The sequence below is a fragment of the Petaurus breviceps genome, unplaced genomic scaffold, assembly GCF_028583685.1.
Source record: "Petaurus breviceps papuanus isolate PSGF00001 unplaced genomic scaffold, PetGlider_PUasm1.0 174, whole genome shotgun sequence".
Taxonomy (NCBI): domain Eukaryota; kingdom Metazoa; phylum Chordata; class Mammalia; order Diprotodontia; family Petauridae; genus Petaurus; species Petaurus breviceps.
This window is the reverse complement of record NW_027185761.1, coordinates 44804877-44824427: the sequence shown is the minus strand read 5'-3', so window position 1 is coordinate 44824427 and position 19551 is coordinate 44804877.

Genomic DNA, 19551 nt, shown 5'->3' with positions numbered 1-19551 from the left:
TAACAATATATTGGAAGAATGGATCAACTACTGTGACTAGAGCACTGATTGATACTGGGGCTGAGGCCACACTTATCTATGGAAACCCTGATAAGTTTAAACATGGAACTCCTATTACCATCACAGGTCTAGGAGACACTGAAATATCAGCCAGACAGGTTAAAATAACAATGAAAATTGGGCAGTTACCTAAGAAGGAATATACTGTGGTTGTTGTACCCATTCCTGAATACATCATTGGAATAGATGTATTGAGAGGCATGACTCTGAATTTACCTGAAGGAAGATACCAATTTGCTGTGAGGAAGATAGGAATTAATACAGTTTTAGTAGGAAAACTAAAAATGGACCCAATCACTTTACCTGAACCTTCTGAAGTAATTACTTTAAAACAATATCGTGTGCCAGGTGGGCAAGATGAAATTGCCACTACTATAAAGGAATATGTTGAAGCAGGAGTGTTAGTCCCTACAACCACAAGATGGAATAATCCTGTCTGGCCAGTAAGAAAATCAGATGGGACGTGGAGAATGACTGTGGATTATAGACAGTTGAATAAGGTGACTCCTTCTTTGTATGCTGCTGTTCCAGATACCATCACCTTAATAGAAAGGATCCAGAAATATGATGGGACTTGGTATGCAATTATTGACTTGGCAAATGCCTTCTTCACCATCCCAATAGACTCTAAACAATGGGACCACTTCGCTTTCACTTGGCAGGGTAGACAATATACTTTCACTCGCTTGCCACAAGGGTACATACATAGCCCCACTATTTGTCACAGGATTGTGGCTGAACAGTTGGATGAATTAAAAAGGCTGCAGAGATTATAGCATATGGGAAGGATAACACTGTAACTATTGTTTATTCTGGAGAAGATGATTACAAAATTGTACCCTTAAATCATTTATTCTACCGTGAGTGAAGCTACAATAGTCTGGTTATTGTTCTTGATTTTTTGTTTGTTCACCTTGTTTGTTAGATTTGTTTCCACAGGTTGGTACCCTCCATCTGTAGATGCCTGATAGCTTAAGCTGGATGTCACCCCCTGTCTGCAACTGTGATGTGTCACCCTTGGACCTGGCATCAAGCATATTAAGAACTGACCTCTCAAATGGGACCCCTTAGGACAGGGACAGCTCTACATCCGATTTCAGCAGCAAGTAGCCATAGAAGAAGAGATCTTCACCCCTTACCACAAGATTTTGGGGCCCCATTTGTTTGGGGTGGGGGGAATGATGGGGAGCTTGTGCTCAAGCCCCACCCTAAAATATGGTTTTTTTGTGTTTGTTGTGTGCTATTCTTGTTATACTGTTGTGAAATTTTGTTGACACCAGTTATTCCTACTATATTTTTGCCAAGTGGGGGACATGAAAGATCTTGGGGCCGAATGTAAGGGTTGTGGGATTTAAAGATCTCCCATGCCCCATGGACGTGCTGACATAGCAGAGCAAGAGAAAGTGAAAAGCCGAGCTAACGGTCCTGCGGTTGGCAGTTGGTGGCGGTTGCCGTTTTTTTTTTTTTTTTGAGTTAGGACTACTGCTGAGGACTGCCAGGGGCCGGAGCTGCTGGGAGCAGGACTTTCTGCTAAGGACTCCTGCTGAGGACTGCCAGGGGCTGGAGCTGCTGGGAGCCCGCTTCCAGGGCGCTGGGTGGTTGCTGTGAGTGGGGAGAGGAGGACCTTTGCCTGAGGTAGCCTGTTCTGTTTTAAAGGCTTGAGAATGTGGGTGCTTTCTACTTTATCTACCTGTGCCAATGTCATAACTACTCTGATGGCTTTCACTTTCTGGTTTTGGGACTCAGTCTTTTGGTATCTTAATAAATTTTCTAGTTTATTTCCCCAAATGGCAAACCTGATGTATTTTGTGATGGATAATTATATCAGCATATTTGTAATCTCTATAGGCATTGTGAATATGGCATTGCTGATACAGATGTCCAGTTTTCCCTAGGAAGAACTGACCAGAGAGTGGTTGACTATGCACAGCACCAAAATAGGGAGCCACATAAGGGCAGTGGGGATGGGGAGAAGGGCACCCAAAAAGGGGAGGAGCGCTGAAAGAGGAGGTGGAGAGTACCAGAAATGAGCGTCACCTCCTTCCCACCAACTTAGCCTCCATCTGACTTGTGCTCTCACACTGGCTGCTGAAGGAACCCAAGAACTCTGTTATACAGCAGTGTCTGTAGTCAGAAAAATGGGTACTTTCATCCAGTATCTTCCCAAAATCTAATACATGGGGCCTTGTTTCCTTAAGCATTTGTTTCTGCTTTCTGTTTTTCAATAGCTCTGTCCTCTCTGAGGACAAGTGTTTTTTGTTTTGCTTTGTTTTCATTAGCAGCCCATCTCAAATACAGTTATATATGGACTTAAGAAGATCTGGGTTCAGATCCTGACCCTGATACTGGCTGTGGAACCATGAGAAGTCACCTAACCTTTCTCAAGTAACTCCCTAAGACACACCTGCTACATTGGGGATGGGTTGCAATAAGCATTATTGAGGGGAGTTTCCATACCGAGGAAATCATACTAAATTACATGCCCTTGACATGTTCATTTATCCAGATCTAGGAGGAGCTGCTCATATTGGGTTCCACCTGATTGTGGAATTTGACAATTAGTCATTCAGTGCTTAGGCTACTAAACCACCAGATGATTACAGAACAAGGGTAGCTTTCATGGGAGCATAGCAGGCCTAGACCATATAGGAATACCCGGTCAAAGACAAGTATTTCTTATTATTTTGTATATACACTGCTTGCAGTTACCTGCTTTCTCTGGAATTCCGGTGTCCTAGAACCATTTCTGACCCTCAACTCCTATATTGAGTTAAAGATGAACTCTTTCAATACACTCTTTAAAACAGAGAAATCTAGGGTCAATTTTTAGAAAGGCAAAGAAAGAAGAAAAAGCATTGTCTATAACTTATCAGAACTACAGCTATCATTGGTTGTTAAGTAATTCTGATCACTCAAATGGAAGTTTCCAGCCACTACATTGGTTTTGGAAGAGATTCTAAAAACCATGTATTACAACACCCAGACTGATTCATGGATGCCTTCTATCATCAAACAGCAGTTAGAGTAAAGTTAAATTAAGTTAAAAACAATTAAATAAAAGTATCCACTTGAAAATTTCCAATGACAGGTGAGTAAACTAATTCTTGAGGTAGTCCATTACTTTTTTCTTTTCTTCCTTCCTTCCTCTCTTTCTTTCTTTCAATAGCTCCAATTATTAAGTTATTCCTAATGTTGAATTAAAACTTGCTTCCTCATAACTTCTAGTCATTGGCTGTCAGCTTGGACAGTAGGGCTTGATCTCTCTTCCACATGACTATCTTCAAAATATTTGAACACAGTGTCCTCCCTGACCCAATTTATTCAACAAATATTTAAGCTTTCTCTTCTCTGGGTTAAATATCATTAGTTCTTTCCATTGATTCCAGTTATAATAGGCTATTATTAACTAACCAAGGCAAAGAATGACTATGCACTGAGACTTTTGATGTCTTTAGATTACTAATAGCTCACATTTCTATGGCAATTTACAGTTTGCCACATACTTTCCTCTCAATAACTGCATGAGTTCTAGGGAATGTAATTATCATTATTCATATTATTAAGAAAAGGAGGATAGCTAGGGGCAGCTAGGTATAGCCATGGATAGAGTGCCAAGTCTGAAGTCAGGCAGACTCATCTTCCTGAGTTCAAATCTGGTCTCAGATACTTACTAGTTGTATGATCCTGGACAAATTACTTAACCCTGTTTGCTTCACTTTCCCCATCTGTAAAATGAACTGGAAAAGGAAATGACAAACCACTCCAGTATCTTTACCAAGAAGACTCCAAATAGGGTTGCAAAGAGTTGACCATGACTGAAAAACAACTCAACAAGAACAAAAAGATGGACATTTAGGTACAGAAAGGTGAAGTGGTTTGTCCATGGTCATGTAACATACAAGTAAGCATAAACAAAACACCTCTCCTTTCTCTCGGTAGAGAGATGAGGGGCTGTTGAAATGTCACAAATGTTGTCAGACACAATGATTGTGACAATTGGATCCATTTAAGTATTTTTATTTATTATGAAGGAAGGAACAATAGCAAACATGTATAGGATATTACTGCAGTGGGAAAAAAAGATATCAACAAAGCAATAAATAAAGCAAAATTCACTGATTAAAAAAAAATAACATCAAAGTCAAGACTAATGAATCCCAGGTCTTTTGACTCCTAGACCAGTCTGCAATCCCTCTATATGCAAAAGCAATAACAATTTTATAAAAAGAAGTTCAAATCCTGCTAGCATGAATGTGAACTTGTAACATTACAAGAAAAGATCTTGCATATATGAGGAGAATACTTCCTTGTGGGATATTGTTTAAGAAAACAGTTTCCAACAGTTTCTATCTAATGTAAATCATTTATGAAATATTGAAGCTCACAGCTCAACAAATGGAGTGATTTCAGGTGGCAAAAATACATTTCCTGTCAAATCATATCAAATAAATCACATATCAATTTGCTTAAGAGAATCCTAAGTACGTTTTAATATTCCTCGAATTCTCAGGTGGCTTTTAACAATTCTTTTCACTTCTTATTTCCAGACTCCAGGGTTTGCTTACTGGTTATTACAATTATTCCATTCTCTCCAACAGCAGCATGCATGTGGGTATCACCATTGTGCCTGCTCTCCAACCAAAAGGTTTTTTCATTTGACATATTTTTCAGTATTTCAATACTTCCCCCAGAAAAGCAATTCTGAATCTATTAGAATTAGTTATAGTATACTAGACCACAAGCTACTTAAGGACAGAGATTATGTTTGGTGACCTTTGTATTGCCTATAGGATTAGCAGAGATATTCAACAAATGTTTGGTGAATGAATGAATGAATGAATGAATGAATGAGCAGATCACTGAACTCTACCATATGGCCCTACACAGAATCTAGAAAGGAAATAAACTTGCTATAGAAGATCCTTCCAACACGACCCATCAAATCTCTGCAAATATCTGACTCTGCCACAGAATCAGAGTCCCCCATCCCACCCTCAAAAAAAGAAAATACTGGACATAAAATATCTTAATTATACTAACATTTGATAAGGTTTCATGAAGTTTTAAGTTAATCCAAACTGATTTCTATAGGTATAGAAACATAAAGGAAAGCAAAAGAAATAAAATGAATGAATGAACAAAAGAAATGGAGAATTCCCTATAATGATACTTTCTTCACCTCATGAAAGACTCAATCACCTCAGATGAAATGTGGATATTTATATTGGCTATTGGATGAATGTCCCTTAACATGGGATCTAGGTAGTTATTGCTTGGTGCTCTCCTTAGATATTTGGTAGTGGGTTTTAGAGACCTGGGCCTCATCTAAGCCTAACTTTGCATTTCAAAGTTTCACCTTAAAATCATGGACATTTGAATTTCATCCAAGGACACATCAAAGTCAAGATCTTCTTTGGGTCAATATTAATGCAGAAGTAGCCCATGACACAGAAAGTTTATGGAATTTACCTGGGAAATTATATACCAAGTCTTCTAGTTGTACCTCCAGAGTTTTCATCTTGTTGCACAGCTCCTAAGAGGTTTGACCACACTTTAGGGGGTGTGAATTCAGCTTTGGGACTTCCAGTGGTAGCATATCATTGATTGTTGTTGTTCAGTCATTTCCCAGTTGTGTCTGACTCTTCATGACCCCATTTAGGGTTTTTTTGGTAAACATACTGGAGTGGTTTGCCATTTCCTTCTCTAGCTCATTTTACAGATGAGGAAACTAAGGCAAATAGGATTAAGTGACTTGCCCAGGGTCACACAACTAGTAAGTTTCTGAGGCCAGATTTTAACTCTGGAATATGAGTCTTCCTGACTTTAGACCTGGCACTCTATCCACTGTACCACCTAGCTGCCCTATTGTTCATTGATGCCACCTGTTAAAATGACAAGATTTTATTTCTTTTCCGTGCTCTTTATATGATCAATGTTTAAAATTGAAGAAAAATTAAAGTGGAATTGTTTGTGTATCCTTACAATAAGAAAAATAGAAAAGTTCAATGACTTTTTTCAACCCATGCTGGCAAGTAGCAGAACGGTTTGTGAGGCAATATGGAATAATGGAAAGATCCTACTCAATCTCTATGCCTCTTCTTCATCTATAAAAAGGAGAAAATAATACCCAGACCAAATATTCTACAGGGTAATTATCAGGCTTTTTAAAAATAGTCTTTGCAAACCTGAAAGTGTCATATAAATGTCAGTTATCCACATTTTGGGTCCTCCCAAAAACAAGTGACTTGACAATCTAGCCATCCCCTTCGCCTTCCCTCCAATGATTGAATAACCATATCAGAGCCCAGTTGAATATTGAACTGGGCAACTGGAACATCTTTTCTCTCTTCCCGTCTTCTCCTAAAGATTTCTGTAACAAACAGAATAGTTTTGTCATTGTATAGATATACCTAATTGGAGAAAAAACATGGTTTGGAAAAATTCAAACTCAGGAGGAAAAGATCAATTAAGGGGTGATTATTTCTTTTATAAATGGATTTGCCTAGTTTTCTTTAAATAGAGTTCAGAAGATCACACAGTAATGGTATGGATTTAGAATGAAAATGAAACCTTTGAGATCTTGACCAACCTCAACATTTTACAAGTGAGACTCAAAGAACTCAGATGATTTTTCTAAGGTCACACAAGTTTCCCTTAATGCTTTCAGTCAGTTCTATCACCCAATAAAGACTTATTAAGTACCTACCATATACTATGCAGTGTGTTTAAGTGCTAGAAATGATCCTTCAGGGGTAGCTAGGTGGCACAGTAAATAGAGCACCGGCCCTGGAGTCAGGAGGACCTGGGTTTGGGTCTGGCCTCAGACACTTAACGCTTACTAACCATGTGGCCTTGGGCAAGACACTTAACCCCAATTGCCCTCCAAAAAGCAAAAAAAAAAAAAAAAGGAAAGAAATGATCCTTTAAAATAAGGATCATAGATAGAGCTAGAAAGAAACCTTATAACATCAGTTCTTATGTGAAGGACCCCTTGGGCAGCTAGGTGGCAAAATGAATGATAGATTGCTCAACCAAAGTCAAAAAGACCAAAGTTTGAATCCTACTTCAGACCCTTACTAGCTATGAGACCCTGGGCAAGTCACTTAAAAACTCCTTAGCCCTGTTTCCTCATCTATAAAATGAGGATAATAATAGCACCTCCTGACTAATGTCTAATGTGGAAGTATTTGCAGATCCTATACTTGATTGCAAGCCGCCATGTCAGGGTTGGTGGGGGGGGGGGGAAGAGAGGGGGAGAAAATGTGAAACTCAAGGGATTGTGGAACTGACTCTTGTAAACTAAAAGTAAACAAACAAATTAATAAAGACAAAAAATATTTTAAAAAATAATAGTACCTCCTTCCCAGGGTTGTCATGAGAATTAAATAATATTTGCAAAGCACTCTGCAAATGCTAATTGTTATTATCATTGGCAATTTAATGAAGTCTATGTATCCCTTCTCAGAATAATATTTCTAAATAATTGAAGAAAATCCCAAGTTTCAATTAAAGGTTAATGAAAATAAAGACGCATTTTTTCCCATCCAGGTTCACAGAGTCTCTGAAATTAAGAACCTCTACCTCAGATGCTGCTTGTCCATTTGTCATTTGACTAAATTGCACTTTACCTCAGTCCCACAGACAATCAGTAACATTACCAGGTTGGAGACACTTGTTCTTACTTGTCTTACCACTTATGTGGCCTAAATTAAGTTATTTCATTTCCCTGGAACTCCGTTTCCCCAATCTGCAAAATTTGAGGGTTGGACTCGTTGGGATCTAAGGTTCCTTCCAGCTCCAACTTTATGATCCCATGACTTCAATTCCAGTACTATTATTTCCACTGAACCACACTGTGGAGAAGAGTATAGACTTAGGGGGTGGCTAGGTGGCACATTGAATAGAGCACCAGCCCTGGAGTCAGGAGGACCTGAGTTCAAATCCGGCCTCAGACACTTAACACTTACTAACCATGTGACCTTGGGCAAGTCACTTAACCCCAAATGCCCTCCAAAAAGCAAAAAAAGAAACCCTATTTTGGGGCGGCCAGGTAGCACAGTGAGTAGGAGCACCGCCCGAGAGTCGGGATGACCTGGGATCAAATCCGGGCTCAGATACTTAGCACCACACCCAGAAATAACTGGCCCTGTAACCTTGAGCAAGTTACTTAACCCCAGTTGCTTAAAAAAAAAAAGTATAGACTTGGGGTGGCTAGATGGTACAGTTAATAGAGCACTGACCCTTAAGTCAGGAGGACCTAAGTTTAAATCCGACCTCAGACACTTAACACTTATGAGCTGTGTCACCTTTGGCAAGTCACTTAACCCCAATTGCCCTGCCTTCCCCCCTCAAAAACGCAAAAAGAAGAAGAGGAGGAGGAGGAGGAGAGAAAAGTATAAACTTAATTTACAAAAACTTGGTTCACATATAATTCTGGGAGAATATTTTTACTATATCAATTGACATTTATTACGCATGATGTAACTGGGTTCCGGACTCTGAGAGAGCCAGTCATAGGGGTGTGGTCATGATAAGATGCTCAGTAAATACTGATCCAGTGAATAAGTGAGTTACAGAGCCCTTTCAGCTGTCTACACAGCTCCACAGATTCATCGAGCTAACTTTGACTGAGGGAGGGTGGGGACCCCTGGAATCCAATCGACATCAAGACATCAACGAAAACATTTTCTAGGGCAAGTAAATTGCCTAGCTTGATGGAGCAGCCTGGGGTGCTTAAGGTTAATGGCTATATTTACATAGCCATCAATTCACTTTTCAAAGAACTGCCCCACTGGGGCTCACCACATCTGTCAATCAGTTACAGTTACTGGCCAATCCCAGAGGAACTTCTGGAGGACAGGCTCAGGTGACAATGCCCTACAGAACTGGTCAAGTCAGTTTGTTTGTTTTTTTTTTTTTTAACACAATTCAATCCTAATTTTCTGTTCAAATATTTTGTACATCCTAACCACCAGACCACTGATTACCCCTTTATTTTCCCTCCTCTACTTCTCAAATGTCTTGACATGGCAGAGGTCAATGGCAATGACCAGTCTTAGTCCTGGAAAAGAGAAACTGAAACAAAGCATCTTCTCAGGAGGAGCCTAGATGTACAACTGCAAGGGCTGTTAGAAACCACCTGGTTCAACTCCTTAATTTTAGAGATAAGAAACTGATCAGGAAGTTAAGTCACTTAGCCTGGGATCACACAGAGAAGGAATGTCTGAGACAGGATTTCATCTGACAGTTTCCTATAAAATGAGGAAGTTAGACTAATTAGGCTCCAAGGTTTTCTTCCAGCACCATCTATGATTTTTATTTCTGAGGGGCGATAGGGGAAAGCTGTGTGACCTTGGGTCGTTTCAGAGTCTAAGTATTCTCAAATTTCGCTACACTGCATCAAGAGGTGGGGGACTACAATGGGGGGGAGGGGGGAGGTTGTATAAACTGGCAGATAGATAGTTTTCTTTCTCACAAGGTAGAATTTAGTGGAGGGAGAATGATATATCCTTGATAATGACTGTGATATAAAAAAAGGGAAAGGCATTAATAAACGTTAAAAAGAAAAGCAAAGAAAGACAATCAATGTCTATCATATATATTACATATATAACATATATATAATAGCCTAGTGTCTCTCAACTGACAGTCCATTCTATGAAAATTTTTTTCTTAAATATCATCTCCTGAAAATCTATATACTTTTTAAAATAGACTCTTCCTTCCTGTATTCCATTACTGTCTCTCTCCTCTTTTCTGACTAGACACCATCAAGAGACTGAATAGGAGATAGAGAAGTGAGATTCTTCACCATCCTGCCCATCCTTTGGTTTGGAAAACACCACTCTAGAATACCACTGAAATTGGCAGGCTCATTCACCAAATTTCCCACTGCAGTAGGATTCAGAACAAGGTGGAATGGTAGGACAAGGGATAATGGCTGTCTGGTGTCTTGTTAGTGAGCTATATCAACCTAAAAGCAAAGCCAGCTGGATTAAAAAGGTTTTGCTGATGGTTTCCAAAATAACTGTCAGTGCAAAACTAGTTAAAGGCAATAAGGATTAGCCTGAGAAAGGAGACATGTTAAATTCCAAACTGGGATGAAAGTGTAACTCTAGAAATTGGGGAAAGAAAAAAAAAAAAGCCAAAAAAAATTCTGGCTTGATGCATAAGGATCATAGATTTGGAACTGGAAGAGATCTTAGAGCATCTGGCCCAACCCCCAAATACAAATGAGGAAACAAAAGCCCAGAAAGCATAGTGACTTGGCCAAGGTCACAGCCAAAATTTGAAATCAGGTATTCTGAGTTCAAATCTCTTTCTCTGTCTGTCTCTGTCTCTCTGTCTGTCTTTCTGTCTCTCTCTCCCCCTCTCTTCTATTTCCTTATATCAGACCCTACCCATCCCAAACTCTATGTCTACCAATAATACATATATTTGTCTTCTTGTCAGAATTAGCTGTAAAGTAGAATTACCTCACAAAAACCCAATTCAAAAAAACTTCAAAAAATTAAGCATTTTTACACATTTGGGGGGTTTTGTTTGTTCCTTTTTACCAAGTAAATACTTCATTTTGCAAACAGTGAAGCATCGAAAATGATTCAATTATAGAACAAGACCTGAAGAAAAATCCAACTATAGCTTTCTATTTCATTAAATATGCATCCTAGCGCTAAGGAAATAGCAAAGGGATTGGGCAAGAGGCAGAGCTGTGTCCTAATCCCACCTACATCACAAACCACCTAGAGGCGTCTGGGCAAAGCCCCTCCCCCTCTGCTCCTCAGCTTCCTTATCTTGAAAACAAGAGGGTTGGACTAAATGTCATGATTTTTTCTGGCTCCAATTTTATGGTTCTATGTAATTTATTTCTCCAAGATGTTGAAGAAAAAGCCCTCTGATCTGTTCATAAAACCTCCTTTCTCCCTTAAGTTAGGGAGAAAGTTAGCTAGGACTACATATAGGTCAATGATTTTTGGAATATAGAGTGTGTAGAGGGGGATGATGGGAAAACGGTCTGAAAAGTCAAGCTGGAGTCAGATTGTTAAAGAGCTTTAAATGTCAGAAAAGTCTATCCTTATTCTAGAGGCGATGGGGAGCCATTGACGCTTCTTTAGCAGAAGAGAACAGTCAGATCTTTTATATCAGATGATTCTGAAACCAGATGGAAATTTAAACCAACATCATCTTTTAATGTTTTCTATGCCTTAACTATGGGAGCAGGAAATCAGACCCATTATTTCTCTAGTAGAGGTGAAAACCCAGGGAGGAGACTCACCTTACCAACAGAGATCAGCCCTGCTCTGCAGCTTTTCATTTTAGAGACTTTCCTGGGGTTACGTGACCTGCCCAAGATAACAGTCAGTATGTGTCAGGGGTGGAACTTGAAAGTGAGTTGTCCTGACTCTGAGGCTTTCCATCCTTTATACCATGATGATCTTAATAATATTGATCCCAAATAAGAAGCAACCATAGTGTCTGCCCAATGATAAACAATTCAAGAAAAGTAAATATATGGCATTGGCTTTGGTGGGGCTGGGGCTGGTGGTAACAGGAGTAGCAATACCTGACATTTATACAGAGCTTTTACATACCCTTTCTTATTTTGTCCTAATAACAACCCTGTGAGATCAGTACTACCAATATTTGCACCTCCATTTTGCAGATGGGAAATTGAGTCTGAGAATAGTGAAGTGATTACCCTTAGAGTAAGCATCTGAGGAGGAGATTTGACCTCAAAGTCCACTAAGGTAACAAAAGACCCAGTTTAGCAAGGTAAAACAGGTAGAAACAGCTGGCAGTCGTGGAGAGCTCAGCAGGCAAATTACAGAAAGATCAGACCTCAATGTTTTGAATGTTAGAGACAACACACATAACAAGTTCCCTAATGTTCAATTATGTTTTATGGAGAAATTATTTAAACATTCTAAAAAGTAGCAAAAGTATCATGCATGGAATTCAACATGATAAAGTTATTAGGAATGACCCACACTGTTGACAGCACTGTACTAGCCACCAAGGAAGAAACAAGGCTAGGATGCTCTGGAAGAAGCAGCATTGTGTTGGAAAAAGAACAGTAGACCTGGCATCAGTACCCAAGCCTCTCCTCTAACACTATGTCCATATGAACAAGTCACCCAATCTCTACAAGCCTGTTTCTTCATCTGTAACATCATAATAATACTTGTACTACCTACCTGTCCCACAGAGCTGTTGTGAGAAAAGCACTATGGAAATTTTGAAGTGCCATAAAAATGTGAGGTTTTTTTATTTAAGAATGGGATTTTTTAAAAGGACCGTATTGAAAAGAACACTATCTCTGGAGTTAGAAGATAGGATGGAGGTGGCACAGTGGACAAAGTTCTAGGCCACAAAAGCCTGAGTGTAAATCCTACTTCTTATACTTACTAGCTCTATGACCATGAAGCAAGTTCTCTGGGCCTTGGTAGAATGAGGAGCTTGTATTCAACTGTCTCTAAGGCCCCTTCCTGATCTTATTCTGTGCTCCTATCATCCAGTTTCTGCCTCTGTGACCATAGACAAGATTATTTCACCTCTGTGGTTTCTTCATATGTTAAAAAAAAAATGAGGGGGTTGAGCAAGATAGCATCTGAGATCTCTTTCAGTTCTGGAATGATCTAACTTTGAGAGACAAAACTGAGGTCACAAATGCTTCTTCTCTCATGATTCCTTTTCTCAGTTACTTAAATCGACTCACATTTAAGATAGGTAAGAAATTTCTTTAAGATTTATAAAGCAATTTCTTCACAAAAACTCCATGAGATAAGCAAATTGAGTGCAACTGGCCCCATTTTACAGATGATGAATTTGAGACTCCGACAGTTTAAGTGACTTGCCATAGATTTGAACACAGAATTCTTGGCTCTGAGTCCAGCAGTCTATATATGGTGATAAAAACGAGTCATCAATTTCACAAATAAAAAAAAACCCACAAGTACTCTCTCAGAATGATTAGAATCCAGACCAGTTTATCAATGGAATACAGGATGGGAACCCTATCTCCCCCAACCCACACCCCCCCAAAAAAAACCACTAATTATTCTTCTGACCAAGCCAAACAATATTTGGCTGGGCACATTTCCACGATAAAATCCAAAGACTGTGTAAAGAATGGTGAGGATACCAGAATTTGAGGGCAAGTACCCTTGACAAGATTGACAAGGTGAAAGAGATCCACCCAGGGACTCTGGAGAACACGGAACTCGCTGAAAATAAATATTGTTTCAAGTCTCATATTCGGTGTCAGCCACAACTTGTTACATCCCTAAGCAAATGAACTCAGTGAAACTAATATATGGCTGGAGTCAAACAGAAGTAACTTCATGCCTATTATTTATGCTTTGGTTTAGAAATATTTGCACATCAAAACCAAATCTGAATTTACACTTGGGATCTGCCAGTCTTTATAAATGCGAAGGGAGTAAACTTTGAATCAAAAAACCGGTCTTCATGAAACAAGTGTTTTCTAGGAATCTTGCCAGGCCTCTTTCTCAGGGTGACCTTACCTTTCAGGCCCTGGAAATTGTTTCCTTTCCTGATTAATTCTTCAGCGGAATAAGGAAGATAATTAGAGGAATGTGTTCATGTGGGCATCAGGAAAAGCCAATTTGTGATTTTTTTCCCCCTCTGCTATCAAGAACATTGGCACTCACCCTAGCATTGATTTAAAAGGGTTAACAAATAAACTGGGAGAAAAGTCAATATAAGAATGGCATTTTTGATTCCTTCCCACCACAGCTCATTAAAATGATTCACCAAGAATGTGTGCTAACTACGTCTATCGAAGATGAGAAAGAAAAAAATTACAAAGGCCACAAGCCCATCTGAAAATTACAAATGCCTTTCCACTGCATAGAGAGCCAACTCAACAGAATGGTATTTGGGAACCATGCAAAACCAAATCAGAATACACAGTCAAAATGAAATTCAGGTGAACCAATGTTTCTAAATGATCCCTCAGTACAAAAGAACTGGTTCTATAAAACACTGCAATGTTTCTATCCTTGGTATTTGGTACTGCTCAGTGTAATTTTGGATGTCCTTGATAACGATATTGATTACAGACAAAACTGTCACCCACAATTTCCTGGACGTAGCAATGACCCATACAACTTTAAGAATGGGGCTTTTAATAATTGTCTTGTAAATTACTGAGAAAATGGAGGTCATTTAACTAGAGCTTTCTCTTCTCCCCTTCTCTTTATCTCCAAATCCTTTGGCATCACCTCCTCCCACCCTCCTTCCTTTTCCCCAGGCTTTGACAATGAGATGGCCCTTCTCCTTGCCAAGGTCAACTCCTTCCCCCAAACCTTTGATTCTCATTCCTTCCCATCTTCCCCAGCAGATTGAAACCTCAATCACCTTCACCCTCCCCCTCTTTATTAGTTCCTTCCCTACTGCTTTCAAACATGCTCATCTCCCTTTTGTTAAAGTATTTTAAAAAAATGAACTTCACTAGATCCTACCATTTCCTACCATATCTCTCTTCCCATTCTCAAAAACCTAGCTAAAGCTAATTACTCCCAATCTTTACTGCCTCTCCTCTTACTCAGTCCTTAACCCTTTGCAGCCTGGCTTCAGACCTCATCACACAAATGAAATTGCTCTCTCTAAAGTTACAAACAATGTCTTAATTGCCGAATCTTATAATCTTTTTTCAGTCTTCTTTCTTCTCAAATTATAAGTCTAACCTCATACTGTTGATTATCTCTTCTCCCAACCACTCTCTCTTTCCTTGGTTTTCCTATACTAATCTTTCTCAGTTTTCCTCTGCCCTATATAACTGCTCATTCTCAATTTCCTTTACTGACTTCTACCTGGTGGTGCTAGCCAAAGCTCTATTCTGGGCCCTCTTCTCCTCTCTCCCTAAGTGACCTCATCAGTTCCCATAGACCTAATCATCTCTTTGCAGGTGATTCCTTAGTCTATATAGCCAGTCTGACTTTCAGTCCTCCATCACCGATTGCCTATTAGACACTTCAAGCCAGATGTTCCCGATGACATCTCAAACTCAACATATCTAGAACAGAACTTAGAATCTCTACCCCAAAACCTGTCCTTTTTCTAAACTTCTCTATTTATGTTGGAAGTATATTCTTCCAGGCTCCTAGGATCACAACCTCAGTGAAAGCCTTGATTACCCACTCTCCCTGTCCCCTGTAACCAATACGTTTTTAAATCTGGTTGTTTTTACCCCCACAACTTCTCTCATATCCAACCTCCTCTCTTCATTTTTACAGCCCCATCCTTACCACAGGTCCTAAGCACCTCTTGCCTAAATTTTTGCAACAGCCTCCTACTTGGTCCCGATATCTCAGATCTTTCCCCATTTCAATGCATGGTACCCACTACTGTCAAAGTGAATCTCCTGAAATGTGAATCTGACCACATCACTCCTCTACTCAACTCCCTATTATCTCTAGATCAAAATAAAACCCTTTCTGGTTAGCTTTTAAATCCTTTCACATTTTTCCCCCGACCTATCTTTTCAGTCTCATTGTACATACGCTCTGCGATCCAGCCAAACTGGCTTTCTCTGTTATTCATATATGAACAGCATGTATCCATGTTTTTAAAGTGCCCATCCCCTCAGCCTGGAATTCACTCCTTCCTCACCTCTGTCTTGAAGAATCCCTTACTTCCATCAAAATGTAGCTCAAGTATGCCCTTCTACCTGAAAGCTTTCCTGACCCTCCTTCCGACTCCTGGTTATCTCCTTCCCAAACTACACTGCATTTATCTACCTTGTATTCATTTGTATTTATTCTCCTACTCGTTATTGAATATACTTATATATGTACTTGTGTCTTCTGTCACTCCTGCAAGCTCCTTAAGGGTAGAGATTGTTTCATTCTTTTCATTTGCTAGCAATCATTATTTGCAAAATAATGATAAATTAATATTTTATTAAATGCTGGACATTATTGCTTCTACTCCCAGTACCTATAATAATCCCTGGCACACAGCAAGTGCTTAATAAATGCTAATCGATCGATTAATTGATATCGCCATAACCAACATTCATAACCTCCAAACTACATGGGAATGAAAATTTTCTAAAACATAGTCCCTTAGCAAAAGAAGGCAAAATGATGTAGAAATAAGAGGATGGACATAGGTCATTGTCCTATCTGCTACTGCAGTTGTCTTGAAGGTTTCATGAGCTTGCAGAAGATAAGCTTGGATCCCAACACCGTTTTAATTACAAAAATCAATTTTCTTATTGTCTCTATACAAATGATTCCCAGATCTATTCAGCCCTAGCTTCTCCTGAGCTCCAGTCTTGAATTATCAATGAACTTTTAGAGATCTTGAATACATCCCATGGACTTCCCAAACTCAACATGATCAAAATGGAACTTTATATGTTTCCCCAAACTAAACCCTCTGCTTCTCCCAATTTTCCTCCTATTTCCAAGGGCACCTCAGCTTCCCAGTCACATGACTGCTATCATCTTACAACCTTCTTGGACTCTTCACTCCCACTCACCACACTCAATCTGTTGTCAAGTCTCTTTCTACCTCCACACCCTTTGTGACTATGTTTCCTTCTCTCCACTCTCAGAGCCACCACCCTACTACTGTCCCTCATATTTGCTTGTCTAGGTTATTACAATAGTCTTCTGATTGGTGTCCCTTTCTCAAGTCTCTCCCTATGCCAAGCCATCTCACTGCCCAAGTGATCTGACCCAAACACAGATCTGCTGTTCACTCAGTTATTGAGTAAACTCCAGCAGCTCCCTATTATTTCTCAATCAAATATAAGGTCCTCTCTTTGACATTTAGTGCTGGTCACAGCTTGGCCCTTCCTGCTTTTCTAGTATTCTTCCTTGACTCCCCTTCAAACATTCCACCATCAGCTCCAATGGCCCATTTGCTGCTCCTTGAATATTGCAGCCTGTTTCCTATCTCTGCCTTTGCACTAGGCATCCCTCATTTCTGGAGTGTTCTCCCTCCTCACCTCAACCTTGTAGCTTATCTGATTTTCTTCAAAATTTAATTGGAATCCCATCTTCTGGAGGATGCCTTTCCTGGTTCTCCATCCCCTAGTGCCTTCTCTCTGAGATTACCTACCATCTGCTCAAGTATGTGTATGTCTTATGTAAATAGTAGTCTGCGTGTTGTCTCTTCATTTAGAATGTAATCTCCTGAAGGTCAGGAACCATATGTTTGCCTTTTTCTTTATCCTCAGAGCTTAGTACAGCACCAGACATATAGTAAGCCCTTGACATAAAAGAATGCTGTAAGTAGTGACTTGCCCTAGCAAACATACAGTGAGAAGAATAAATAAAAGCAATATTGTTCAGTTGTGTCCAACTCTCTGTGACCCCATTTGGGGTTTTCTTGAAGATACTGGGAGTGGTTTGTCATTTCCTTCTCCAGATCATTTTACCAATGAGGAACTAAGGCAAACAGGGTTAAGTTACTTGCCCGGATTGCACAGCTAGGAAGTGTCTGATGCCAGATTTGAACTCAAAAAAATGGGTCTTCCTGACTCCAGGCCCATTGACTCAGTCAACTGTGCCACCCTGTTGCCAAATAAAAGCAATAACAACTAATAAATAATACTTTTAAGTTCCAAAAGAACTTTACATGTATTAGCTCCTTTGAGTCTTACAATAAGCCTGGGTTCAACCAGTGTTATTATCACCATATTAGAGAACAATAAACTGAGACTTAGTGATGTCAAGTGATTTGCCCGTGGACTAAGTTCAAAAGGCGAGATCAGAATCCAAGTCTACCTGCCTCCAAACCTTCTCCTGGACAAGCACACCAAGACTTTCCCATAGGGTAATTATAATCATGAATAAACATTCAGTGTTGTAATGGGCCATCACTCAACTCTTTCTCCTTTGTTAATTTTATAAAAGGACTGAAACTTGTCCTCCACTAGCAAATAAGTCAAACTCCATTTGCTGGTGACCATGCCCATGTCCCCCAGACATCTACTTCTTTTTTGAGAAATAATGCTATCACAATTTGGGTCAAATTTCAGGCTTATCTTAATGATTTCCCCGTTATTTTTATATGAAATAAAAATTATCCTGGCATTTATAAAATCGTAATCTGCCTGGTTGTTGGAATAAAGGAAGCAGGATTGTTGCTGGGCTTTATTTTGGGGGAAAGGGGGGGGAGAGGAAGAAGAGAGTGTGTGTGTGTGTGTTTGTCACACACAAACACCTGTGATTTCATTAATGGAAACATCTTTCACAGAGGCAGATTAACAATTTATTATTTACAACTAAGAGCCTTAGACTGTAACCTGAGGGCAAAGGAAATGTAATTGCCTTGTCCATGGTCATATAGCTGGTATGAATCACAGGCAGAACTTGAACCCAGCATTTGCTGACCCATACTATCATTTGGTATTGATATTAGAAGACCAAAATAGTTACATAATATGATTAATAGCACCTTTCATTTTGGAAAAATATCAATTTTACTAATTCATAAACCTTCAATACAAATGTGTATTGACTGTTTTATGTCTAATTTCATTAGAACAGGGATTCTTAACCTTTTCTGTATCAAGGTCCCCTCCTCAGAATAATGTTTTTAAATCCATAAAATACAATATGTAGGATTATAAAGGAAATCAATTATATTGAAATATAGTAATGAAAATATATTTAATAAAGTTTACAGACCTCAATTTAAGAATCTCTACCAAAAAAAAAAGATCTTGAATTTCTAATTATTTTTTAGGGAAATGGAGGTGGGAGGTGAAGAAAGCAACAGTCCTCTGCCTTAAAAAAAAAAATGTCCTAAACTTTAACCAGTGAGTTTTCTGAAGCTCTTAGACTGTACATCTCTTCCTCCAATATAAAATTGATGGAAATTCAGTGCACACATGGAAGAAGAGATTAGCACCAAGGGACCAGACTCATATCCTCCTCTTTGCTTAATGGAGACCCACGCTTCAAGCTGGTCTGTAAGGCTGGGAAAGAGCAGTCTGAAAGGTGCCGAGCTAGATGGGCTTTGCCCTGGGAGAATTGGACCCATGGTAACCAATTTTATGGCTCTTTTGATTTGTCTCTGTGCATGTGTGTGCGTTGAGAAGGAATTAATCCAAAAATATAGACGAAGGAAGCTGAGTGTCTGCAATGTGAAACTGGGCTGCATAATGAGTTCTGAAAGCAGAGAAAAGGTAACAGATGTTTATATTACAATCTGGCTGTTGCTGTAAGAGCTGCCAAATGGCTGAAACAGTAACCCAACTTAGAGTCCTCTTCATTTGTTGCCCCAGATATGAGGGTAAAAAGTCGGTCTTAGTCAGCATCAGCCAGTCACATCCCTTAAGCACTGGAGTGCACAAAATGCCCTGTGCCTCAAGGAACTTCATGTAATCTAAAAGAAGGAGGCAGCACACTAGCAAGGAAGATAGAATTTGGGATCTTAAGATTACTAGAGTAGAAATACTTAGCTGAGGAAGGAAGGAAGGAAGGAAGGAAGGAAGGAAGGAAGGAAGGAAGG